We start from the raw sequence: 14,525 nt of genomic DNA, 5'->3' as shown, positions 1-14,525 counted from the left end.
ACCATGTAAGTAGTCCAAGAGAGAAGGATGTGTAGCTTTGGAGTTCACTAGCTTAAGGAGGGGTATTTTCTTGAGGAGACAAAGGGGCATGTATTCAAGGCTGCCAGCCCCACAAGGGGTGGTGTGTAAAGAAAGGACCAGGGTCTTGCAGTTGTAGCCCTGTAGTGAGCCCACTGGCCTTCCAAGCCAAAACTCCTGTATTTAAATCCCCTGGCTGCCTTGGCTAGGAGTCCTTGCTCATGGCTTTTTTTTTCATTTTAGGATGCCTGCAATCCCTCAGTCCATTCCACATAAGAAGCCCAAAAGAAAAGGGTTGGTAGGTATGGTGCTTGGTAGCCTTGGGGAAGGGCATTGTGCTGAAGAAAAAAAAGTATAAGTTCAAGGCTTTCTTGCTGGGCTGAGAGCCCACTCAGCTGTACAGGCCTTTGTTTTTCAGTTTTGGGGCAGCTGTAACACCTGGGGCATTCAACATTAGGAGTGTGAGAGAAAAGGGAATGCAGCCATGGTGCTCAATAGTAGTTCAGGGGCTGGGCTTTGCTGTTTGGTGGGGAAAAGGTGCCAGGTCAAGGCTTCTGACACCCCCTTCTTGCTGAGCAGAGGTCCCAGCAGCAGGGGGGTGTGAAACGGGCCCTGTTCAATTCTGATTTGACTCGAATTGGGGACAGTGATTTGATTCGTTGATTTGGATCACTGTCCTTGATTCTGAATCTGAAGATTCGATGCTGATTTGGAGAATCAGTGATTCGGACATAGACACAGCTTTAAATGTTTTTTCTACATACCTTGAGGTACCAGCGTGACTCGTGAATGCTGCTCCCCTCAACCCAAGTGTTGCTCAGATGGGCTCCTGAGCCCATCAGAACAGTGTATGCCTGGGTGTCAGGTTGGAGGGCTGGCTTTCCATCCCAAATCCCCTTTGGCCTGACCCATTTCCCTGTAAGACTGCTGGTTTAACAAGAGGTAGAGCATAAGGAAGCCCTAAGGGCCTGCTGCTATAATCCAGTAGTAAGCCTTCTTGTTACTCCACCCCAAATCCTGGGTTCAAGTCTTTTGGCTGCCTTGGCTTGGGGCTCTTTCTGCTGCACATTTTATTTTGGGGAGGCTGTAATCCCCTGGGCCATTCCACAGGAGGAGTCTGGGAATGAAGGGTGTGTAGGCATGGTGCTTGGTAGCTCAGCAGCTAGGAGGGTCACAGCCACAAGGTCAAGGCTGCCTTCATCCACTCTGCGTTGAGCAGAGGGCTCTTCGCTGAATGTGTTCCTCTTTTTTCTTTTTAATTTGGGGGCTCCTGAGGCTATGCTACGGAAGAAGCCCAGGAGAGAACAGCGTGCAGCCTTGGTGCTCAGTAGCTCAGGGCCTGGGATTTGTGGGAGATGAATGGCTTGAGGTCAAGTCTACCCATATTCCCTTTCCTTCTTATGGAGCAGAGGTGCTTGCTTTGCTTTATGTAAGCCTTGCCTCCAGAGCGGCGGGAACTGTAATGTTGCAAAAGGTTTATATAAGATGGCCTTCATTTTCTGAGTTACCAGTCTCACTATGTACTGGTACAATTTTTAAATGCTAAGGGATGCTGCCTCTGTTAGTAATTCATCTTTCATAGTTGTACTCCCACTGGGGAAGTCTGATGTAAGCTACACCTCTTCGTTTTCTAGTGGCTCCTGTTGTCTTCTCAGATTATACTGATGTGCCATTTCTGATGGTTCATCACAGGGATTTACATAATTTAGAGTATTGAACCATGATTTAAAACAACCTTCCACTTTCTTGTGAGACTGATTGTTTCTCTGATTACTTCATTTGTGTGTGCTTGCTGCAGTAAAACACTAAGAACTGACCTGAGACCCTCAAATAACCAATATAAGGTAGCAACTTCCACGTGCTGCTTGGACTAGATTCAGCCTGACAAATCAGCATTGAAAGTCTTTAATCCAGGACCAATTGCTAAACCACCCTGCCTTCGTGGGATTCAATTGTTTTGAGGAAAACTGGATAGTTAGACTTTATAACGTGCATGTGGATATTTTGTCTGTAAGTCTGGGGTGGGGGTGAACCAAAAGAAGAATCTCCCAGCTAGGGAATCTTTACATTTGCTTATTGCTTTGGAGGAAACAAAAACTGATCTTCTCCAACAGCCACACACTTTGGCCCCTTTCCTGCCACCCCTTTACTCTTGTTTTTTGAAGGGGCAAGAATAGACTCCAAATTTAAGTCTGGTGTATTGTCATTGGCAATATAACAGATGCCATCTAAAAATACAGTCTCCCAAACATATGAACTTGGCGGGGATTGTTTGAAATCTGAATCTTGTATCCTGAGACGGTAAAGGGTAGAAAACTATATCACAAGACCAACATTCTCTGGTCTTTTTTGTTAATAATGTCAGATCCAAAAGGCCAGTGCAGAATTCAGTGACATATTTCTGAGGAACTATAATTATTTGACTTTTCAAGTACACTCTTGATAACTTGTTAAAATTGGAAAGACCTGTCCCATTTTAGATTTAAATAAGAGAATCATATTAGCAATAATGTCATGGCAATGCTGAAGTGTTAATCTGAGCTGAATGTATCCACACAGCCTGTTTCACTTACATCTTACTGTTGGTATTTTTACAAGCAATTCATTTAACTCTCTATGGAAATCCTTCAACATTCAAAGATATGTCTAGATGCCTGCTATTAGATAGCTAAGTGAAATCTGACTATTCAGTTTGGTGCCTTCTTGGTATGCATAAGCTAATAAAATCTGTAGATTTGTCTCTCCTACTAAGTTTTTCCATACCCTTCTTGCCAACTGCCCTCCTGTGATAAAGATACTTGACAATTAGCTTTCATACTGTCTATATTAAGGTTTCCAACTGCTTCTCATCATTATAATATTTAGATATGGTTATAGCCCAGTATATATTACTGAAAGGATACCTATATTCCATCCACTTCCTGATTCAGAGTTTAATACTTATATTTGAAAGAGCGAACCACATAGTAAGACCAATGTAAATTCCTACCAGAGATCCAGAAGGTTCCCAACAAAACAACCTCCTCTTGGGAAGAAAGGTATAAATTCGATGAGAGGCTATTCCATTAAATAAAAATAAGCAGCATACAGTTTTCAAGGGCTTTGCACAGCTTATGAATTCTGATTGCTACTGGGGACTCTGTGTGTTTCTGTGTCAGGAAACCCAGGCAATTCGGCACAAGGCTAACAATTAGGGTCATTAACCATTGATGATTCCCATCAAATAGAAGGACTTTGAACAAAGAATTGGACCACTGCCCCAGGCAGACCAGTTTTATAAGTATGAACTCCAGTAATAGATCACCTGAGCTGGTTGCTCAGAAGATCATCTGAAAAATGAATATGAACGATGTGTGCGTATATATATATATATATATATACACACACACATATATACATATATATATATGTATACATATATGTATATATATATACACACACACACACACACACACACACACATATATATATATATATATATATATATATAACTTTTTTAGTCTTTAGCCATTTTAGAGAAAGAAAAGAGAACAGAGGTACACCATGTTCTGAAGGAGACGCAATATGTAGGAGGAAGGAACTAAGGGGCATATGTTTGTGGCAGAGGGGCTTTTATAACTATGGAACCACCTGAGGAAGAAAGGAACTGGCTGCAAAAGACAGGGAGAGGCCTTAGGATCCAGGGGAGAAACTATATGTAGATATCCAAATACCAGCTTTTAGTTTTCACTTGCTTTTTGGCCGTGTAAAAATAATAGAGCAATTTCTTATTGCAAAAAACTCAGATCATAACAAGTCAGAATGTTTTTGATACTAGGGATCCCTATTTGAAATCTTTGGTTTTATATTGTGAATTTTATGTAGGTGTTTGCACATCTAACAGTGCTCACATTGTGTGGTGACTTTAAAAGAATCTCACAGCATTGAGGCATCCTGGTTAAGCATCATGGCTGTATTGGTTAGCTTCAACCAGTGGTTGTACCCCTAAAGCAGTGGTTCTATGTCATTTTAGGCTCAAGGCACCCCTTGGAAAATGTCATCTCTTAGTTTTCATTTGATTTTTTGACTGCAGAGAAATAGAGCAATTTTTCTGTTACAAAAAAGATAGAAAGACCACAACAGGGCAGGATGTTTTTAACACAGTGGATTCTGGTATGAAATCTCTGAAGTTATCTTGTGAATCATGTTTGCACACCTAACAATGTGTGACACTCCATGGCATCCTGGTTGAAAATCATTGCCCTGGAACAATTAATAGTAAACTCAGAGAGCTCTCATGATTAGAGGGAAAGGATTTATTGAAAGCTAGCATGGAATTATCACTAGTCTTGGAGACTTAGGACATCTTGTGCTGTGAGATTGTACTTCTGTGAGGGGGTCCCACTTCTTCCATTCCCAGGAACCATGCTAGATAGGGCAAATTATGTAACCTACTTGGACAAGGGTTGGTGTGGTGAGACTCAAACAGAGCAGTTGTGTCAGTGTTGCACTGGGTAAGTTCGACCAGGACTTGGGATAACAGCACTCTGAAGAGGTTCACCAGTTCTCTAACACAAAACTATCCATTTGTAAAGATGGGGCGTATCCAACTTCTAGGGAAAAGAAACAGGCTGCTGGTAGCTTATTAGGCCTAGCTCTAGTTGGAGTCTCCCAAAATAAAAATTAGTTACTTATATCAAATGAATTTCACAAAAGTGCAGCGGTTAAAGTAGTGTAAGAATGATGTTGTAGCTGCAATGGTTCAGAAATTATGCTAGAGGAATGCTGGTGAAGAATGTCTTGCATTCGAAAGCTTGTCTAGCTTTATCTCAACTACATAATTGGTCCAGTAAAAGATATCGTCCTAAGAAATCCTTGCCTCTTGCACCACATAAGGTCTCATTTAAGCCATGAAAATTGGGTCTTGTGCTGTCCCTCCACACAAGTGTGAATTTCACTTATTGTGTTTGATGCTGCTAAGAGCTAAGAGAAGCTGATCATCCTCAGGCCCAGCTGAAAATTCCCATTGTCAAGTTGTTTTCCTGCTGAAGATTGCAATTTAGGAAGCAAGCCAAATCCTGGTTACATTGAAGTCAAGGCAAATATCTCACTGACTGCAATGGAATGTGTTTAGGCATATAAAAAAGATAGATCCTCTTCATACTAGGTTTTTGCGGGGGGTTTGGCTGTTTTTTTCATTTATGAAATGGCAGGTGCAAGGGGTATTGGTGAGGCAGTAAGTCACCTTGATTGCATCTGATTTGCCTTAGACTTACATAGTGTTACTCCCAATACTTTGACTATATATGTACATTTAAGAGTCCACATTATTTTTGTTCAACTGTTTATTACAAGAATCATATTCACTGGATGCCTCCTCTTCAATCAGCTGTTGTCATCTTCAAAGGGAGTTTTCTGCCTTGTTTTAAGAAAACGTTTCTATTAGCCATCAGCTTTACATCTCTTTGATCTTTGCCAAGGAAATTTTTTCAACTTTGATGATTTCATTGCACTTTTTCTTCTGCTTTCTCCTTCCACGTGCAGCATGTAGCACACTCACTCATTTGTTCCTGGATTAATTCCCAATTTACTATCAGAGACAGCTACAAAAAGTTGCCTTTCTGTCATACTGGATGGCATTTTTTTGTATAGCTGTAAATGCAGACAAACACTGGCTTCTTTCATGTGGTTTGACTTTAAACTAAATTGCCCTGCAGGCAAAAGATGAGAGGAGATGAATTGACTCTTACTACCGAGTAGCACTTGTAATAAAGTCGGATGTTAAAACAAAGCAGGAAGTAGTTTGTCAATAATAAATCATCAGCAGGTTGACAGGGGACTTTAATGATGTTGTTTTCTTCCATGTTATTAGTAGCTGCACAGTAGGATTAATGTCCAATGTTTGCTAATGTAGGTCAAATATAAGTGCTTGTACTTGAATGGAAACTTAAAAAAAAAATTGCTGTGAAACCAAAAATATCAGCAGGGAGATTGGAAAAATAGAAAAGTTTAAGTTAAACAGGCATATGAGAATGATGGATGTTTTTCAAAAAAAGGAATAAGGAATGCAGGCATGCATAAACTTTCCTTTCACAAAGACACATAATTATATTTTATGTACTTGAAAATGTGCCCCTTGCTTAACTGGTAGTTTGAGTGCACATTTTCAAGTGTTTTGTGGAAATTGTAAGTACTGCATATTTGGTAACCACAACTTCCTTAGCTGTTTTTCCTCTGTATAAGGACTATATGGCTAGGTTTGTTTATAAGATATACCTTCAGAATTAAAGTGAGACAGGACTGGTGGTGTCAGTTCAGTTTGCAGCTTCTATTTCTTCACTTTAGACCATCACAATTGATTCTAATTGTCATCTTTGGTGGCAGTGTCAGCAGCAGGACAAATAACAAATGGTCATGGGAGCAGAACAAGTCCCACTTTCCTAAAGGATGGAGCTGAAGCAGGCTATGCCCACATTCTTCTGCCATAAAATTTCCTACTCCGATCACTCATGTAACTTTACCTTTTTGTAGTAACAGTGGAAATAGATTACACCAGGGGTAAGCAAACCTCAGCATGGGTGCCAGAGTGTGGCACATGAAGGCATTTTGCTTGGCACATGAACCTTGGGGCAGATGATGGGGAAGGGGCTGGGGCTGTGCTGCCACAACAAGGATCAGGCCCCTTGCAGCACCCCACACCCAGCATGGCAACAGCTTACAAGTTGAAGTTGTGGGAGTTTTTGGCACTCTGCCCAAAAATGTTGCCGACCCCTGGATTACACAAACTACTTATTTTTAACTATTGCAGCATTTCGCCTTGCTCAGTTCAGGTTTTGAGGGTGTACTCTCTGTAGGTGTGTTCACAATTGCTGCCACTGGTGGAACAGAACTCATGCCAGCAATGGTCACCTCTCTAGTGTAAGCAAACGTCTCTTCGTGAAAAGTGATCAACTGTAAACAAGGCCATCGGAGGGTGCCATGAAGACACAGGGTATGCTTCTGTTAAGGCTTTTTCTGGCTTGGCAAGCAGAAGGTTTTGAACAAGACGGTTAATTTGGTGTCTCTTAGGCACTAGGGCCACATCCAGATGAGTGAGCACGTGCCTGTTATGGCATCTCAAAGCAGATTGAGACGCTGCAGGAGGCATGCCAGGAACGAAAAAATGTTCCCCGTGCTGAAAATATGCATCGTGGACTCTATGTTTGATGCCAGGAAATCCCGGTATCAAAAGAAAACACACCAGAAAAAAGCAGCATAGGCCGCGCTCCTGGAGCGTGCCCCAAAACAACTGGAGGCTGAGTCCTCCAAAGAGATGCTCTAGCACTTGGCCAGAGCATCTCTATGCCTGCTGCCTGCTGCTCCAGCATGCTGGAAGAAGTAGAAGCGGGGCAAGGCTAGCAGCAGTGGCGCAGACACAGGCTTTGTCCTCAGTAAGCCGGGATGTGGAGGTGGGGGTGCTGTGTGGGTGTGGGTGGACTGTGGGGGTGGTGGGGGACTGGGTAGGGGTGGGTCCCCCACCTGCCCGCCCCCCCACAGCAACAGCAGCAGCCAGCAGAGGGCCTTCATGTTGCTTAAGGGCCACTGCAGGCACAGCCCCCCGGCAGCGTGCAGCACCACCTGAGACCCAGAGCTACATATGGCGCATGGAAATGGTCCGGTCTGCTGGCGTGCACCTTTGAACAAGACCAAACCAATTTCTGCTGCCACCTGGGGCTCCCAGCACATGTGCCATTGGGCTGGGCCGGCTTCTGCTTTGATGTGATGGGCATGTGGAGACAGAAGCCGGCCCAGCCCAATAGTGCGCAGCTCCTGCCTGCAGTGCCAGGAGCCCCGGGTGGCAGCAGGAGCCAGCCTGGTCTTGCTTAAAGGCACATGCCAGTGGACCAGCCTGGCTCCGTGTGCCCCACATATCCCCAGGATACTTGAGGGTGTGATGAGCTGGGGGGAGGGGTGGAGGTGGCAGCAGGACTGGGTGATGGGTAGGGGGGACTGAAGTGGCAGTGGAGTCTACAGGTGTAAGTGATGGGCCAGGGGTGGCAGCAGGGGTGTGAGTGAGAGAGAGAAAGAAATGGGGGTGGGGGATGGGGGAGTGCTCTGGGTAGGAGAGGCCTCCAGAGCCAGGCTTGGAGCACCCCATCTCCCCTTAGAACAGCCTGTGCCAGGGGAGGATGGCCTGGAAGGGAAGGGGCTTGCCCAGCCCAGTTCCTGAGCCCCAGTCAAGGGCTTCCCAGGAATGGCATGGGTATCGCTGGGGATTGGGCACAGGCACAGGGAGCAGAACAGTAGGGGCTGGCACTGCTCAGAGCCACAAAGCAGCCAGTGGGACAGCTATACCTGGACTCGTGTCCTGATGCTGGGATGGAGCTGCTGCCAGGAGGGAACAAGTGGGGGGGCAGGCAGGGGGTGTGGGTCAGGAGTGAGGGGCACTGGCAGGGCTGTGGGTTGGGAGTGAGGGGCAAGGGCACAGGCAGGGCACTGGCATATCAGTGCTGTTCAGCGGTACAAAGAAGCTGCAGGTTCAGCTGCAGCTGTCCCCACATCCTGGTAAGTGAAGCCACAGGGTCAGCTCTGTTTTTTCTATGATAAAAAAACCAAAAGTAAACGCCAAAGTGTACAGATATTTCAAATTTATTTTATTATGATGATAGAGACACTGGTAGGCTTCCAAATTGCTTTAAAATTGTAAATATATCAATAAAACATTGTCCAACTGCTTGCTCTCTCTATATATAGTGGTGTTTCATTTTAATCATGGAAGAATGCAGATGTTGGGTATTTTAATGAGAGAATTTGGGTTTTTTAAATCAGAGAATTTGCAATTTTTACATAGGGAACACCAGGATCCCTGCTGGTGAGGCAAGTGGTGGGACATAGGCAAAGGAACCTGCCCAGGGCCAGCACTGGGAACCCAGCTGGAGGGCCAATGAGGTGGCTGACCTTCTGGCCATTTGGGACCAGGACCATGCTTCAACAGTTCAAAGCAGGCCACCACAATGAGCACATCTTCTGGGCAATAGCTGCCCAGATGGCAGAGTGGGGGTACCAGAAGAGATAACAGCAGTGCTGCCTGAAGGCCAACTGTGCAGCAATAGTCCATTGGTAGCTGGCCCATGTCACAACCCAAGGGTGTGATTTTTGTTTGTGTGTGCTTCGGCACTGCTGAATTATTTCCCGCCACTCGTAGCTTTCTTTGCAGGGTGCATTTCTTCGTTGCAACAGAGAAATGCATGTTGCAAGGAGTTCCCGCCATTTGTATTCAGATTTGTGCCCCACTATTGGCCAGTTCTAAATTATTCCTACGTGGCGGCTAGCGATTGGCTTGCTAGCCGTATAAGAGGCTTGAATGGTTTCTGCCCAAGTTGGAGGACTCCACGACTATCAGGAGGAGGAGACTTCACGTCTCGTGAAGATCTCTAAGCGCTGCGGAGCCTATCGGACCCAGCGTGTATCTCAAGAAGGCTATAGGGGTCTGATCAACCTCTCGCCTCTCCCCGTCGCCGCCTGATCCCTCGACGTCCCTTCCCTGCGCGCAAGTTCCACGGAGCCTAGCAAACTTCGTGTGAGTGAATCCAGAGCTCTACCTGGGTTCGAGTCCTGCAGTTTTTTTCTTCCCGTCGCCAAAACCCCATTGCGACGTACCCTAATGTTCTGCAGGTTCGAGTTTTTTGTTTTGTTTTGTAACCACAACTCAAGCAAGTCTTCCTGCCTGCACCGCGACCATCTTCGGTGTAAGTAAAATAATCTTAAATCAACCACTAAGCGTCCATGCCTAATTCTAGCGTGCCGCCTGTCTTCCCTGACCCGGCATGTACAGGCTGCTGGCCACAGCCTGCCGCGAAAAAGAAAACCCCCAAGGGCCTTGGACTGCTCCCGGCCCGCACAGCCCAGAGCAGTGCCTATACCACAGCCTAGGCAGCCATGTGGTCCCCGTCTGGGTCTGGCAGGTGTGCAGCCATTGGGCCACAGGTCCAAGGGGGCGGATGCTGTCACAGGTGGCAGCAGGTCACAACCAGGCAGCAGACCCCACTGCTAGACTGCTGCGGTGGGTAGAGGGTGCAGGGGCCACTCTAAATTAGGGGGGCTTCAGCAGTCCAGCTGGCACAAGGGGCTAGTGTCCCCAGATACTAACTGGCCGGGCCTCAAAAGCTCTTTAGGGCAAGTACCTTTTTATACTGCTGGGGCCAGCACAGGTGCGGCCTCAGCCTCTAACTCCAGTGGGCTGAAGACCCGGGAGGTGCGGGGCGAGTCAGTTTGCCCCAAGTGGTACAATTTGCCCCACACCAAAGTGCATGGTCAGGCACGTGTGCTAAGGCACAAACCTCCTGCACAAATTTGTGTCACTGCTACTTGAGCTGCTGCAAGCACATGTGCCTGCCTGTGTGGACATGCACTAGGATTTTATGTTTTTAAATGACAAACTGAATAACCTTTGTCAGTGCTGCAGTGCCATTTGGCTCAGCTCCCTTCTGCTAAGGGGGCATGCTGCTACTGATGTACACTGAAGTGTAGATGGCACCAGTGTAGTCGTAGCTCACATGTGCGGTTGCTAGAAGATCCAATATCAGATATTTACTGGATCACCTTCAGAGCGAATTGATCTGAAAATCAGATTGTGGGCTACAAAAATTCAATCAGGGCTTGGATCTGAAATGGGAATAACAAAATAGTTGAAGAACAAGAAAGAAGCGAGGTTGGGGTAGGGGTGCGGAGGGGGGAGAAAATAATGTTTCTGTTTTATGAGGAAGCAAGAAAACCAAGCTAAGAGATAAGAGGGCAACTGTTTTTCTTTTAATTACGTGTCATTCCACGCCTAATGCAAACAAAATTTGCCCCCAGACTTGAGTAGAAGTTTCCTTGGAGTAAAGACTGCAGGATCAAACCTAATCCTGCAAGGTGCTCTGTGCATGATGGACACCTGGCAGTTTGCTGGGAATGGACTATACATTCCCTTTTGCACTCTGAAACCTTTCTCAAATTCTTTTGGCTTGTTTTAGTATTTCTCTACATTTGAGCAAATGACTGTTTTGACAGTTATGCTAGTACAAAACAATGAAAGTAACTTCCAACAAGGGGTGCATCTAGTTATTATTTGGGAAATCTTTTATGCCTGGGACTGTGGAATCAACCATTTGCTGTCAAGAGCATGGGTCACATTTTTCCCAGACCAGAGACATAGTTGGTTGTTAAGGCCTAAGGATTCTCTGTTCAGGTGAAAATCTCTAGGGAGAATGAGTTAGCTGAAGCTGTTACTTCACTCAGGAAAAGGGAAGTGAAAAATCCCTGGCAGCAGGAGAAAGGTATGAAGGTGGTTAGATAGACTGGGGAAATACTCAGCCATACAGGAAAAGGGGGATGATACTGGTGTGTGTTTGGGGGAGAAGTGAGAGGAGTCCTGTTAGCAGAGGACCAGCTCAGGCCAAGCAAGCTGACTTGTAATGGAGAAATGAGGAGTGCTCCTTTTTGCGGCAGAGCTGTGCAGGAAAAGGCTTCTGGATACGTTAGAGGACTCTTATCTACGCCCTGATCTCCAAATCTCCTGTGCTATCTAAGCAAAGAATAAATTTGACTTTTTTAATACAGTTAGGGTTTTGGCTGGTTATATGTTGTACCAGTCTTCTTCTGAAGCGTTAACATGTAAACCTAAATGTGTTCTGCTTGTGCTGAAGCTACAGGGGTATTTCAGGGCTCAGCATCGGTGTTGGGGTATAATGCCACATGAAGAGGTAACAGTGACTTTGTACAGGAAGTATCTTGATGCTCTAGGGGCCAAGGGTAGAAACAATAGCAAATCCCAGAGAACAATGACAATAGAGCATATGGATCCAGTGGTCACCAACCCACCATAGCACTCAGGTAAGTGTTTAGTGACAGTGAGGTGTACTTGGGCTCTGACAAAACTTATTTTAAAATTCTTAAAAGGTGGAGGCAGTACGTGAATCTTTACATTGCAGATTTGCCAGTGAAGATGTCTTCCTGGGTTCCAGAAAAAAAAATGAAGTAAACATTATTTGTTGGTTTCTTATCATTTACCTGCTAGAAGTTATAGTTTCACTCCCACTGGAACATAAGCAGGAAAAGGGACTCTGTTTGGGCAGGTCACTGAAACAAGATAGTCTGTCACTTCAAAACGCTTGCAGCTTTGATCTTTATCCTTAACAGCATATGATCCTGAAAAGGTCTGACCCCTATGTTTAACGTAGACTGTACTTTTAACATGTGGCTAATGGCTAGAAAAGAAGGGGAAATAGCCCTGTGATGAAAAACACAGGTTTATTGCATGGTTGTAATTTGCGTCCACCCAGCTCCTTATTAACACTAGAGCACCAAGCCAAATACAGCCCTAGTGTAAATTTGCATTGGGTGTAGTGGGATTATTCATGCGTGCTTACAGTGGGTATGTGCTTAAGTACCTTGCTGAACCAGGCTTCTAAGTTTGGAAAGATTTATCTATATTATCTCTAGATCAAGTTGCCATTTTAGGTAAGGCTCTTACCCACCTTTCTACCATAACCTCAACTAATATAGCAAGTAAGAGAAGTTTGATATACACATTCCCCATTTCAGTAAAATAGCTGCTGCCCACAATCTCTGTAATACGGACAGGAAATGGCTTTGGTTGCTTAAGAGAAATACCCCAGCTTTGCTGGCCTTGAGAGGACGAGTGTGTAATTTTATGGTTGCATCAGGGACATGCAGCAGAATGTGCATTGTTAAACATTTTCAGAAACCTCCAGATAGTGCCCCAAATGGTGTGTAAGCATTAATCCACTTGGCTCCGTTTACAACAAACTGGAGGCACATGGTCAGTCTCTATTCACTTTTATGTAGTGGGTTATGAACTAGTCCCCTATAGGTGCCTTAACTGAGAGAGTACAGCTGAAGCCTAAAAGCTCTAGTTGCTACTAATTAATTGATTTCAGAATTTTTCACATGGAAGGCATGTGCAAAGGCTTTCTTATCTTTTTGCCTTTCTACAGACAGCTCCCTGAAGGTCAATATTGGTGTTCGTAAGCTTTACTGGGGCATTGTCTGGAGGTTTCTAAAAATGCTTAACAATACATGTTCTGCTGCACGTCCCTGATGCAACCATAAAATTAATGGTTTCCTTTGTGTTTGCTAGAGTAGAGCACAGCAGGAGGTTAATGCGTAACAAAGACTTTTTAGACTTAAGTTATCAATATTTATTTTATCCTTAATTAGTCACCATGTTCAGAATCAAAGCAGTTTCTGTTCAAATGGGACTTGATCACAGACCAATGAAATCAATTGAAAGCTTTACCATTTCTCATTGGGATTTGTATCAGGACTACTGTGCTTTAGCCACATCAGAGTGCAGACCATTATGACCCTCCTGAGGTAATTTAGAAGTTACATTTAAAGTGATCAGTGTAGTACTTCAAAAGTAAAGTGCTGTGTAAAGTGCTCTCTGCTGGGATTTGGTTGCTCTTCCAGTTAATTCTGGTAACAACCGGGGTTCAGCCAGAAGGGGCTGAGCACTCTAGCCCCATCCAGCAAAACGCTTAAGCCCATGGTTGAAGTTAAGAGTACGAATGGGCCCATTAATGTTAATGTGACTACTTAGGACCTTAACTTCACATGTGTCCTTAAGTGTTTCTCTAGATTTGGGATTAATAGTGCTTTAAAGAATGCTTTTCCATAATGCTTATTTTCTAAAGAGCTGAAGTAGGGCAAATTAGTAAAACCATATCTTAGTAGGAAAACCTTTTCAGTTCATGAAACACTTGATTTAAGAATAGTATGAAAGGAAAATGATACTCTATGAATGCTAAAAAATTAAGTCGCTGCAAAATGTTCTCTTTTTAAGCAGCTTTCAAATATAGCTAGGATCCCCCAAATACCTTTGTAATCCCAGTTTTGCAGGTAAAGGTATAGGAGACAGTATGCACTGACATATTTCTGTTCTCTGCGCCAGCGTTTGCCAACCCGTGGGTTGTGACCCAAAAGTGGGTCTCAAAAAGATTTCAAAGGGTGGCGAGCCATGGGTTGAGAAATGCTGATCCCAGGAAAGTGCTGAGACTGCAGCAGGGCAGAGTGGCAGCGGGAAGGCGCCTGCCCTTCCAGCGGGGGAAGGGGATGGGGGAGAGCTGCGAAGCCAAGCTGGGTGCTTGCAGGGGCAGGGTGGCTGGGAGATGCTGCTCGGGCAGTGGAAGGGGCCATGACCAGGCTGCCTGGTGCAGTGCAGCAGCCCCAGCCCAGGGAAGGGGCTGCCACAGGCCTCCCCTGCTCTTTCCTCCAGCCCATGCTGGGGCTGGACTTGCTCAGCTGCCACCCACATGATCCTGAGCTGCCACAACCATTGCACTCTGGCCCAAGTGGGACGGGGCAACTGGGGGCCCCTCCAGCAGGGCTGGGGGGGCAGGGTCTGCGGGTCAGGAGTGAGGGACACCATCATGGCCCGGGGGCGGGGGAGAGGGGCAGTGGGGACTGTGGGTCATGCATCAGTAGGGCCAGAAGGGTATGGGTCGTTACAGGCCATGAACCTTTGCAAATGGGTCCTGGAAGGAAAA

This window comes from Alligator mississippiensis, chromosome 7, assembly GCF_030867095.1.
Source record: "Alligator mississippiensis isolate rAllMis1 chromosome 7, rAllMis1, whole genome shotgun sequence".
NCBI classification, from domain to species: Eukaryota; Metazoa; Chordata; order Crocodylia; family Alligatoridae; genus Alligator; species Alligator mississippiensis.
This window is presented reverse-complemented; position numbering follows the sequence as displayed.